General features: G+C 41.9%; 1 protein-coding gene across 3 annotated transcripts in view; it reads right to left on the minus strand.

The window, feature by feature from the left end:
- The window catches only part of bahd1 (bromo adjacent homology domain containing 1), an 83,706-nt gene that overhangs the window by 38,787 nt on the left and 31,241 nt on the right, over positions 1 to 13,678 (minus strand). Inside the window, exon 1 of one of the 3 annotated variants that reach the window (XM_034195286.1) lies at positions 407 to 522. The exons of the other annotated variants lie outside the window; for them this stretch is intronic. The gene's annotated coding sequence lies outside the window, so the exon portion shown is untranslated. Of the gene's footprint in view, positions 1 to 406; positions 523 to 13,678 lie in introns of those variants that run through there. 3 annotated transcript variants of the gene reach the window in all.

Consider the following 13,678-nt stretch of genomic DNA (forward strand, 5'->3'; position numbering starts at 1 on the left):
CACCACCCATCAGCCGTGCATGCACCAGAGGCTGCAAAAAAATAAATAAATAAATAAAATAAAAACCTACATCCACTAATGGATACCGAGGGTGCGTTCAAAAAAATAAAAATAAAACGCGCTGGTCAGTCATGCACGGTGATGTGACAACGCAGGAGTGCAGCCGGTGATATCTGAAGTAGAGAAGCGATCACCGCCTAAACGAGTCGTAAAAACACGCGCGATCCACATCCACGGAGCGGGCTTCGATCAAAAATAAAAAAATCACTACGAATAAGCGCTCGCGATATATCCGAGTTATTACGCGCTCCGACACCATCTGCACCTCCAACCGCGACTCCGATCACGTCAGCTTTTTATTTTATTTATTTATTTATTTTTTTAGGTGGGGGAGATTGGTCGTTACCGTGGGTCCCGTCGGAGATTAAATCCTGATTCCGGTGGTCCGTGTGTGCTGCTTCGGGCTGCGCGTCGACCTGCGGAGCGGATCCGGAGACATGGTGAGCGAAAGCGGAGAGAAAGCCGTGACCTACTTCCGAACAGATTCATGCGCCGCGTTCCCATTCACTCCGGTACCGGGACGTCCTCTCACTCCAGCACGGAAATGTGGGCTCCACTTAACGAGAATATAGTTACCGTGTCGGCCAAACGGCAAATCATTTGGTTTTAATGGCAGTCAAAGCCATTTCACGTCACATTTAGTCTGTTTAAGCTGGGTTTGAGACGTTTAAAAAGAATTTAAAAGTGTTTTAAAGGGGCCATAAAGTGTAAAAATCAGTTTATCATCTTCTCTTTAAGGCTAAATATCCAAGAACTTCCTCAAGGTCCCACAGTTTGGTGCGTAAGCGTGTAGGAATTACGCTGCTGTAAGCAACTTTTCTGCCTAAACGGCTCATTTTGACTCCTGTGACACATGTCACGGAAGTCCATATGATGATGGTCTGTTGATGCGAAAGCCCTGTCCACACATACATGGGTATTTTGGAAAATGTAATGAAATGCCCTTCACATCACAGTCCGTATTGGCGTGCAGGATCAAAAAAGGAATAGCACAAAAAAACGAAGGAGAGATCCTTCATCATCATTATGTCTGATGAAGGGCGAGGCCCGAAACATCACTTTTGGTGTGTCATTAAAGGTTTGTTTGGGAGCTAACTGGCTGTGTGGATCTCTCCTTCGTTTTTTTTGGAAAATGTACCTTCTGTGAGTTTCTTGCACTTCCTCCACACACAAATTGCATCTTAGGTCACAGAAAATGGAGTTTTCGCAAACAATTTCCATTGTGATGACTTTCAGAAAATCCATTTCACAACGCGCAAACAAGGTAAATGCAGTTTTTGCCTTGTGACAGGGTGTACACCTTCATTTAGTATGTTTAATGTCAGACTGTGCACCTTTTCAGTTTGTACGAGGCAATTTTCTGCAGTAGCAGAATGGCAATGGTATCTTTAAATTTATTTATTTATTTTAAAACTCCACACCGCCGCTAACTGATGCCATTTTAGCAGGGGCAAAAACTGCGCTGCTGCTAACCAACGGCCTTTTAGCAGGGCAAACACTCTGCACCACCGCTAACCGACAACGTTTTAGCGGAGGGTAAAAACTCTGATGTCTGTTAATTAATGCGAATTGATGAAATTTTAGCGGGGGTAAAAACTGTGTTACTGCCAACAGGCACAGTTTTAGCTGGGGAGAAAAGTGAGCACTGCTGCTAGCAGACACCATTTTAGTAGGGGCAAAAACTCCACGCTGCCGCTAACAGATGCCATTTTAGCAGTAATATATGCATGGGGTGGGGGGGCGCTAATGGCATCATGATGTGGCCCCACATTGTAACGGATGATAGAACTGTCCAACTGCCCAACTCTCTTATGCATCACACTATTTCGGGCATTTTTCTATGCTTCTTGTATTGAAAGTAAAGGACACATTCAGCCATTGAGGCCTCAGTTCATTCGATCTCGTGCCTTCAAAGAGAAACGGACACAAGTTCCTCCGCCTTTCCTCGGCTGGGTGACGGAGGTAATGACAGACTGACAGTAAGCGGTGCGACTCACTCAGGGTTGTATCCACAATACGAGGTCTGTTATGGGCCTTTCACACTGAATCTGTCAGGCCAATCCGTCAATGCATGGGAATCCGTCAGATCCGTCAGATGCGTTTTCCAACGGATCCGACGCATGACGTCAGACGCGTCGCTTTGGAAGCGGCAAAAAAAAAAAAAAAAAAGTGGGGGGCGGAGATTGCCACGTCACACTCTGGCTGTTTCCACAATCTCAAAAAGTTCAGCGATCGCCATCTTGAATTTGCGTCGCCTGACCCACAAAAAAAGCTTTAAAGACAGCAGTAGAACGATTCTCCCATCACCCTGCTGGGAGAAGCTTTTTTTTCACTCCCTCGGAGCGACCGCCGACCGAGGGAGGACCGACGACTTGGTGGGATATCGATTGAACCGCGACAGCGGGCCGACCAGCACGGAGAAGCCGGCCTTCAGGCATCATCACTGGGCAGACCGAGGCAGGCAGCCGGGGTGATGGAGCAGACAGAATAATGTAAAAATAAAACGTGACATTTACTGAACTGCTGTGAAGGTTTAATGATCGGCTAACGTTAGCGTAGCCTTTTAGCACAGTTGATCTGAGTGAACACTTTAATTTCTAAATGGTTCAGTCTTTTTATTTTTTACCAAATAAAGCTACAGCTTTTTTCAGACACCACAAAAGCTCAACTTTAAATAACTTATTTTTTCTGGAATTTTTTCCATTGTTTTTCCCCCTCTATATATATATATATATATATATATATATATATATATATATATATATATATATATATATATATATATATATATATATAAACTGTTTAGTGTTTCTTTATATTTAAAGAAATATTTTTATTTGTCCCAATCAGGAACATTTGCTGTGCAGACAACCAAACTTCCATTGATGAGCTGAACACCACGAAGTCCAGTCGAAAGAAAACATCTCTGCTCTTCAAAATAGGACAAAAGTGTCTTTCAGCAACACCACCAGAGGTCAAAGCTGCAGAAGAGACCTTCATCTGGTCCAGAGAATCCAGCAGAACATCACCTGCTTCTAAATAAAAGGCTCTTTCAACAGCAACTATTTTATTATTTTTTAAAAAGCTGTTTCATTTTATATGTTAATAATAAATGAACGGATCATTAAAAATGTCCGCGAAATCAAAGTCATTCAAAGTCAATCACACTGCAGTCATTGTTAAATTATTTCCTGTTGCATTTATAATAAACATTTGTATTTATTTAGTGTCTGTTTTCTGGTTGAAATGAGATATAAATAATCTACCAGACTTAAAAAATGTACAAATTTCCATGTTATTTTGTCTAAAAATAAATGTCCGAGGTTCCTTATGTTAAACAAGAAATTAATCTGAAATAACAGGTGGTTTTAATTTATAGATGAAAGGTTTCTAAAGAACTATTTGATTTATTTAGCTATTTTAATTACAAGTGTTCTAAACTTTTTTTAACAGCAATCAGAAATTCTGAGGTAACAACAACAAAAAACATTTAGAAGGATTTTTCTTCAGAAAACTGCTCCACAAATGAGCAGTCCTGTGACACGTATGTTTTGTACAGATCAGTGGTTTCCATGGATCCATTTTGTAGAGATCAGTGGTTTCTGCCACCCGTCTTCCATGTTTTGGCCCGACGCGTCATTCCTATTGGACAACGCAAAGGTACGTCACAGCTCAGCAGGTCGGAAGTTGGATTGGATTGAACTTTGACTCCGTCAGCCTGCTGACAAGCGGCAATGCGCGCTCATGTCAGAAGCGTCAGTTTAGCTCGGCTTTTGACGCGACACATCTGACGCATCTAAAATGCAATGCGTCTCATTGAAAATAATGCTTTTTAGACCGATTTTTGACACAGTTGACGTATCTGATGCATTCAGTGTGAAAGACCCATTAGAAAAGTATTGGACCTTTTAATTTTTTTCAAAAACCTGATGGATTTGAATCACGTGTGCTTGCATGAGCCAACCTTGAACCTTTGGGCGCATGCGTGAATTTTTTTCACGCCTGTCGGTGTCATTTGCTTGTAAGCAGCCTTTGTGTGAGGATGGGTGGAGTTGCTCGTCGTTTTTTCTTTGCAAGGAAATGGTGCAACGACTGGAGCAGCGCGACTGCATCACATTTTGCCAGAAATTGGGCGACAACCAGATGGAAACCATTTGGATTATTCAGATGGCTTTTGGTGACGATCCTATGGGCATCACACAGATTAAGGAGCCATACAACCGGTTTTAGGACGGCCGCACAACGGTGGAGAGCGAGCTGCGCTCCAGGCGGCCATCAACACGCTGAAATGACCGGGTCATTTCCAAAATGAACTCTCTGGTGATGCGTGACAGTCGTGTGACTATCCGAGAAATTACGGAAGAGGTGGACATCAGCACTTTTTCGGCATGGTGGCGCTTTTGCTCCGTCAGCAGCTTTGTGCTGAAGCCATCAGCATGAATTTCGCTGCAACTCTTTTCATGGCCAAATCTTCTGTCACAGTGGAATGTGCCGAAAAAGTGCTGATGTCCACCTCTTCCGCAATTTCTCGGATAGTCACACGACGGTCCCACATCACCACAGTGTTCACTTTGGAAATGATCTGGTCATTTCAGCATGTTGATGGCCACCCAGAGCGTGGCTCGCTCTCCACTGCTGTGCGGTCGTCTTTAAACCAGTTGTACTGCTCCTTAATCTGTGTGATGCCCATAGCATCGTCACTGAAAGCCGTCTGAATAATCCGAATGGTTTCCACCTGGCTGTCGCCCAGTTTCTGGCATAATTTGATGCAGTCGCGCTGCTCCAGTCGTTCTGTCATTTTCCTTGCAAAGAAAAAAACGACAAGAGACTCCACCCATCCTCACACAAAGGCTGCTTACAAGCAAATGACGCAACCGACAGGCGTGAAAAAAAATTCACGCATGCGCACGAAGGTTCAAGGTTTGCTCATGCAAGCACACGTGATTCAAATCCATCAGGTTTTTGAAAAAAATAAAAAGGTCCGATACTTTTCTAACAGACCTTGTACAAGAAAATCATGAATTCCTGTTTATCTGGATCCACTTCAAAAGTAATATTTTCTATTACACGTCAGACCCTAAACCATTTATTTTCAGAGTTTGCAAAAAACCCAACAGACACAAAGAAAATAACACCTCCTGAACGGCATTTTTACCAAGCTAATAACAGCAGGAAACAGAAACATGAATCCCTCTTAATTAAGCCCATTTACTGTATCGTCTTCTCTTAATGACACATGCAGTCTAATAACGTTGATGAATGATCAGTCTCTGTTCGCCACTCGTTACCCCAAGGCATCACAGGCCGCCCGTATACTCAGGTGCTGAAGTTACAAGAAAAACAAAACGTCACCGTATAGTCAGGATCAAACGTAACTGGGATAAACGCTGATTGTCCTCATCAATATCAGCTTTACAGTGTGTAATTAACAGGCCTAAACGAGCTGAGTGTGTTGAGGTAATGAGGCGTGAACTTTGGGAGAAGCTGGGGAAGTTTAGAGCGCCAAGGCCTGACCTGTACTGCGAAAAAAAAAAAAAACACACTGCAGAGAGACGCACAACAGCGACCAGGACAATCTCATCCCCCAGCAAGCTCACTGCGCCCCCCCCCCCCTTCCCCCCAAAAAAGTGAAATGTTGAAAAATATTCATTTGATTAATGTTCTTGTGAAGCACAGAGTCCAAATGTCTAAACGTCCACCAGATGTTGCAGGATGCCTTTAATAACACGTATTGGGTCAGGTGTGGGAGCTTGCTCTGGTGCGGAACCATCTTGGGTTCTGGATGGCAACCATCCTGGTAGAAAATTTGTCAATCCCATTCCCAACCTCTTTTGAGAGGCTGGGAATGGATGGAGTATGTAAATCATTATTACAAAAATGTCGGCTTAGTGGAGGTCTGTCTTTACCTAATTCCTGATACAACTTGGTATCAATTAGAAGCTCAGTCGTGTTTGTCTACCTCTCTTTGAGCCTTACTTTTGTCTCTCCTCATGTCCCTGTTTTGGTACACTGATAATCATGTTTTACTTTCCTCTCTTAAAATATGGCATCAATTTAAACTTCACTTCAGATGTGTTTCTGCTTCTTAATGGGATTGGATGTTCAAGTTGTAGCACGTTTGTTTTCTCTTTAGTTGTTCTTGTACTTTTGAAGATGATGTGCTGATGTTTTGCTTCCGACTGAAAAAAAAAAGACAAATTGTTTTTAGAAAGTGGCCTTTTATCTGCCCTATGTAGACGATAGACTGGCATTCCCTTGGCTTCTTCCAGTTGCTAGCGTTGTCAACACTAAAGGCACCTTGACATTTGCACAAATTTGATCATGGCACTGGCACGCAATCTTGCCTGCCAATGAGTAAACTCTTCATATACTGCCTGTGAACTGTGCGCTGCTGCCTGCCAGTGCGTGAAGAAAATTTGAACTAGTCATGAACATTGCACAATCTATTTGAAAACACTGCGTGTCATTGTGCGCAGGGCATATGAACCTGAAATTAGATTATGAAGAGATGTTACAGCTATAATAAACATAACTTTACAGATACATTATCTAACTCATAGGACGGAATGAAAATGCAACTGTTTTACCAATCCTTTACAATATATTTATTATAAATAATTACCTTTGAGACAGGATTCCAAATGCGTTCTCCACCGCACGATGTGCACGAGACAACCTGTAGCTGTAGATAATTTCTGTGTGATTCTGGAAGTGATGAGAGAATGGTTTCATCAGTCAAGTTCTGAGAGCAAATGCGTCATCAGCTACGAAATGATATGGCACAGGCTTTAATTTATGTAGCACGGCGTCAAGCGGGACAAAGTGGGACGCATTGTGCTGCAGTGCAGGGATCAAATTCGCGCAAATGTGAAGGTGCCTTAGGGCATCTGTATGCTAGATTTTGCCAAGTCCACCTCTGATTGCACAGCCAATGAAATGCAATCCGGAGTTTTCCCAGCATCCTTGACAGCAGGGGAGCACGACCATCCTTGCTAAAAGAAAGGATGTTCCAGGTGTCCACCCACATGAGTCACCTCAGATTTGGACCTGGATGCCGCTGTGCAAGACACAACAACTAAGAAACATACCAATTGCCACCCTCCAAAAAGAAGACCCTTGGTACTCTCCTGTAGTCGTCCCCCCTACACAACCTTTATAAGCTGTGCTACCTTCCCATCAACAACAGCAGGGTTTTTGTTTTTTTCGTGACAGACATTGCAAAGTGTTGTAGGTTTTATGGCAGCTGAAGTGCCAACCCCACAAATCCCCCACACCCCCCGCCCATACGGTCAAATTACTTTACTTTCCGCACAGCAGCCAGTACATTCACTAAACCACAGCGAAATCCATCCAGTGTTGAAAATTTGTTTGAAGGCACATTTTCCTTTTTAACCCCTAGTTTATAATACTTGAATCATTGTGGGAGTTTTGATCGAATCTCAGTACTGATCATGTAGTATCCAAGTGTAGTGTTGAATTTAGTCAGTGGAAAAACTGAGGTAAGGTGCCAGCTGAAGCAGAGTAAGCCAAACACTGATATTTTCTGGGTTCTCAGCTCACTTTTAAATTGTGATGTTCTGACATTTTCCCAGTTAAGTGCAGACAGAGAGAAGAAAATCTGTAACTGTGATTAATCAACAATTAGTTGGGATCCAAACTCATTAAAATGGGAGAATTTTCACGCAAAATTGATGTCAGAGATGTTAGAATATAGATATTTAATTAGAACAACTTGTATCAAAAGGGATCAAGATTCTGATGCAAACATCTGCATTTCAAAGTAGTGTCACATCGTATCCCGCCACAAAGCCTGCTCCTGGGGGAACAGTAGGTCTCCCGGTAGGTCTGGAAGTTATTGAGGGTATGGTGTTGACCTGCAATATATGTAAAGTGCCTGGGTGTTGTTTCGGCTTGTGGAGTCTAGCAAGTTAAGTGCCTTTGTCATGAGAAAAAAAGTTTACCAACCTTGACTTTGTGATCTTTATGGAATTAAGGGATGCCCTCATTTGAGAAGATGAGTTGGGCTAGGTTTGCAATGGTCCTGGACCAAGACTAAAATCGAGGCTTTTCAATGACTTCTTAGAGTCACTTTTCTCAGGATTAACAGTCATATCTCTAACTCCTCTCCTTTGCAGCCTTTGCAGTCAAGAGATGCCTGGAAAGAGTTTCGAGGTCGCTGGACAGAGGTGTTTGGAGATACCTTTGCAAGAGAACAAAAGTCCAAGTATTTGGGGGCCTGGAGCTTCTAAGAATCCAGGGTACTGGCCCTCTCCAGGAAATCCTTAAGTACCATTGGGACATTGTGTCAAACAAACAATTACTGACTCAGTTAATCACTCGCATTGTAAGAGAATGTCAGCTATGATATTTTAGACACGTTGAGTACTTCGCTGGCCATGATTTGGCACACAGGTGCCTCAGCAATAAAGATCCCAGCAACAAGAAAAGGCCAAGAGGATGCCCACCTTTCACCTGGCTGCAACAGGTAATTTCAGGAGGTGGGGATGGACCGGTTGTCTGTATCCTGTGAGTCACAAACCTCTGGATATAATAATAGTGATTATGATGGTGATCATTTAGTTATATATCTGTATTCTTAAGTTGAAAAAAACATTCAAGAGCAGTTGCGCTTTCAGTGAGATGCTGCGGACCATAATGGGCCTTTCACACTGAATACGTCAGATGCGTCAAATGCATCAAAAAAAAAAAATCGGTCTAAAAAGCATTATTTTCAATGAGACACGTTGCTTTTTAGATGCGTCAGATGTGTCGCGTCAAAAGCCGAGCTAAACCGACGCTTCTGACGGGAGCGCGCATTGCCACTTGTCGGCAGGCTGACGGAGTCAAAGTTCAATCCAATCCAACTGTGGACGTTCTGAGCTGTGACGTACCTTTGCGTTGTCCAATAGGAATGACGCGTCGGACCAAAACACGGAAGACGGGTGGCAGAAACCACTGATCTCTACAAAATGGATCGGTGCAGAAACAAACCACTGATCTCTACAAAATGGATCAGTGCAGAAACCACTGATCTGTACAAAACATACGTGTCACAGGACTGCTCATTTATGGAGCAGTTTTCTGAAGAAAAATCCTTCGAAATGTTTTTTGTTGTTGTTACCTCAGAATTTCTGATTACTGTTAAAAAAGTTTAGAACACTTGTAATTAAAATAGCTAAATAAATCAATAAATCTTTAGTTCTAAATATTTATAAATCTTTCATTCTTTAGAAACTTTTCATCTATAAATTAAAACCACCTGTTATTTCAGATTGAATAATTTCTTGTTTAACATAAGGAACCTCGGACATTTATTTTTAGACAAAATAACATGGAAATTTGTACATTTTTTTTTTTTAAGTCTGGTAGATTATTTATATCTCATTTCAACCATAAAAACAGACACTGTAAATAAATACAAATGTTTATTATAAATGCAACAGGAAATAATTTAACAATGACTGCAGTGTGATTGTAAAGTAGGAATAAACCTCATGATGAATTTTTTTAATGGTCATTTCAACTTGTAATTTCGCCAAATATGTAATTGCCTTTAATGTTATCAGGACAGAGTCATTTCTAAAATATGAATTTGAGCACAATCAGTGGAGAGCTTCTACTTGTGCGAATGTTTTTTGACTTTGATTCGTGGACATTTTTAATGATCCGTTAATTTATTGTTAAAATATAAAATGAAACAGCTTTTTAAAAAATAATAAAATAGTTGCTGTTGAAAGAGCCTTTTATTTAGAAGCAGGTGATGTTCCGCTGGATTCTCTGGACCAGATGAAGGTCTCTTCTGCAGCTTTGACCTCTGGTGGTGTTGCTGAAAGACACTTTTGTCCTATTTTGAAGAGCAGAGATGTTTTCTTTCGACTGGACTTCGTGGTGTTCAGCTCATCAATGGAAGTTTGGTTGTCTGCACAGCAAATGTTCCTGATTGGGACAAATAAAAATATTTCTTTAAAAAATAAAGAAACACTAAACAGTTTATATATAAAAACGAAAAAAAAAACGCCTGAAAAAATAAGTTATTTAAAGTTGAGCTTTTGTGGTGTCTGAAAAAAGCTGTAGCTTTATTTGGTAAAAATAAAAAAGACTGAACCATTTAGAAATTAAAGCGTTCACACAGGTCAACTTTACTAAAAGGCTACGCTAACGTTAGCCAATCATTAAACCTTCACAGCAGTCCAGTAAATGTCACGTTTTATTTTTATATTATTCTCACCTCCAGAAAGCTGCAGAACTAAACTCCGCTGGTCAAACTGGGACTTCGCATATGGGTGATTCTTAGACTACGGGCACTTATTATGTCCTTTGATCATATTGTATGAAAAACAGAAAAAAGGGGAAATTTCACACTTTTATAGTTATCTTTACAATGACAGTGTGTTAAGAAATTTGTTCTAGTAGTCTATGATGACTTTTTCACCTTTTTCCAGCATCATTATATGCAAATATTGCCGTTTTGTGCTTGTCCCACACCCAGACTTTTGATCTTCAATGATAAAAATGAATGGTAAAGAAATGTTTTTTCTAATGTTTTAAAATATCTCTGAATAAAATATCAGTAAAATAATGAAAACATAATTGGGGTATTCAATGTCATACAACTGTTGTGATTTTTTTTAAACAAAATGTAGTTGTCCCACACTATTGCCGTAATTTCCACCACAACACTGTAATGTCCCTTTAAACAGTTTGTATGAAAGATTGTTTGGGTAGTTTCTATGGAGATAAACAGTGACATCAGAGCACATGTATACGAGGTCTGTCAATAAAGTATAGGTCCTTTTAATTTTTTTCAAAAACTATATGGATTTCATTCATATGTTTTTACGTCAGACATGCTTGAACCCTCGTGCGCATGTGTGAGTTTTTCCACGCCTGTCGGTGACGTCATTCGCCTGTGAGCACTCCTTGTGGGAGGAGTCGTCCAGCCCCTTGTCGGAATTCCTTTGTCTGAGAAGTTGCTGAGAGACTGGCGTTTTGTTTGATCAAAATTTTTTCTAAACCTGTGAGACACATCGAAGTGGACACGGTTCGAAAAATTCAGCTGGTTTTCAGTGAAAATTTTAACAGCTGATAGAGCGATTTTGAGGTGATACTGTCACTTTAAGGACTTCCCACAGAGTGAGACGCCGCGCAGCGGTCCCAGGCGCCGTCGTAAGCCTGTTTCAAGCTGAAAACCTTCACATTTCAGGTTCTATTGATCCAGGACGTCGTGAGAGAACAGAGAAGTTTCAGAAGAAGTCGGTTTCAGCATTTTATCCGGATATTCCAGTTTTAAAGGAGATTTTTTTAATGAAAGACGTGCGGGCGGATTGCAGTGTCCGCAACGCTCCGCCACAGGAAAAACACCTCTGTTGGAAGCCTTAAGGACAAGTTGGAACATGTCCAGCTGTTAAACAATTTCTCATATACTCACTCCACTGAAAGCCATCAAAAGCCGCCTGGATTTTACAAATGGTTATCAACACAGAGGTGTTTTTCCTGTGCCGCCGCACCGCGCCGGCTGCGTTCCGACGCGTGGACCCGTCCGCACGTCTTTCATTAAAAAAAAAAATCTCCTTTAACAGTGGAATATCCGGATAAAATCCTGAAACCGACTTCTTCTGAAACTTCTCTGTTCTCTCACGACGTCCTGGATCAATAGAGCCTGAAATGTGGAGGTTTTCAGCTTCAAACAGGCTGACGACGGCGGCTGAGACGTGCTGAGCGACGTCTCGCTCCGTGGGAAGTCCTTAAAGCGACAGAATCACCTCAAAATCTCTCATCAGCCGTTAAAATTTTCACCGAAAACCAGCTGAATTTTTCGAACCGTGTCCACTTCGATGTGTGTCTCAGGTTTAGAAAAAATTTTGATTAAACAAAGCACCAGTCTCTTAGCAACTTCTCAGACAAAGGAATTCCGACGAGGGGCTGGACGACTCCTCCCACAAGGAGTGTTCACAGGCGAATGACGTCACCGACAGGCGTGGAAAAACTCACGCATGTGCACGAGGGTTCAAGCATGTCTGACGTAAAAACATATGAATGAAATCCATATAGTTTTTGAAAAAAATTAAAAGGACCTATACTTTATTGACAGCCCTCGTATAGCACCAAATCACAACAAACAGTTGCCCCAAGGTGCTTTATATTGTAAGGCAATGGTCATCAATTTATCAATTCAATTTTATTTATATAGCGCCAAATCACAACAAACAGTTGCCCCAAGGCGCTTTGGTGTGGTGGAAATTACATTTACAAGGCCAATAGTGCCCGTAGTTAAAGAATCACCCATATATGCAAAAAGTGGGAGATTTCGGACTGAGTGGGTTTGCTCCATCACCCCGGCTGCCTGCCTCGGTCTGACTAGGAATGACGCCTGAATGTCGGCTTCTCCGTGCGGGTCGGCCCGCTGTCGCGGTTCGATCGATATCCCACCAAGTCGTCAGTCCTCCCTCGGTCGACGTCACTCCGAAAAGTAGCTGGAAAAAAAGCTTCTTCCAGCAGGGTGATGGGAGAATCATTCTACTGCTGTTTTTTTAAAGCTTTTTTGTGGTTCAGGAGATGCAAATTCAAGAAGGCGATCGCTGAACTTTTTTCAGGTTGTGGAAACAGCCAGAGTGTGATGTGGCAATCTTGGCCCCCTTGCCGCTTCCGAAGCGACGCGTCTGACGTCATGCGTCAGATGTGTTAAAAATGCATCTTGATGGATCGGAAAGCGTTGACGGATTGGCCTAAAGTATGCAGTGTGAAAGGCCCATAACTCAGCAAAAACAAATAAATAAAAACAGTTACAGAATATAGAGAGTGTGTAATAATAATAATAATAATAAGTCAAATTATGTCAACAGAGCAATGCAGCAGCGCGGCTGAAAGGAACCTCACTCGCACAACTGCTGTCTGCGCACATGTCTGACATCCTAGTTCAATATACGCACACATGCATGTTATGACTGGATCTGGTACCAGTCCAGCATGTGATGTGAGGTGAGAGAGTGAGACATAAGGTCTAACCCACTTTTTTGGGGGGGGGGGGGGTCCCCTCCAATGACACCTGGTATCAAAGACTTGTAGCCTTCTGCCTTAAGTAGTTGGTTAACATTAAAGTCTGACAACCATACAGTAAGACAGGAAGCACCAGGACTCAAAAGACTTAGACCTTCACTCTCCTGCGCCTCCAAACACCTCATGACTCTATGAGGTCTTCCCAGGCATCTTACAACCGCAAAGCCCAAGGACCCAGAGATATGAATGACACTGCTGAGATAAATGATTGCCTCTACACATCTTTAAAAGCCTAGAGCACCGCGCTCGCAGAGCGCAAACCTTCTGCAACAGTAATTTCCAATTCCACAAATTTTTACCTTGGAAAAAACATTTTCAAGGTCAAAGTCCTGTTAGAAGTGGCTTTTCATAACCTAAATTAGATGTGATCAAATGTCAGGAGTATGTATTTAGTTCATGCACTTGAATCAAAAATTTTTTTGTGTGTTGTGCAGTGTGTTTTTTTCCAACTTTTTTCAGTTTGAGTTCTTTTTCAGATAACTGTAACTGGATTAGAAACCTTTTGATGAGCTGCCCACAGTCTGTGAGACTTGGCCCTCACTACCCCACACTCACACTCAGC

This window comes from Thalassophryne amazonica, chromosome 19 (assembly GCF_902500255.1).
Source record: "Thalassophryne amazonica chromosome 19, fThaAma1.1, whole genome shotgun sequence".
Lineage (NCBI taxonomy): Eukaryota > Metazoa > Chordata > Actinopteri > Batrachoidiformes > Batrachoididae > Thalassophryne > Thalassophryne amazonica.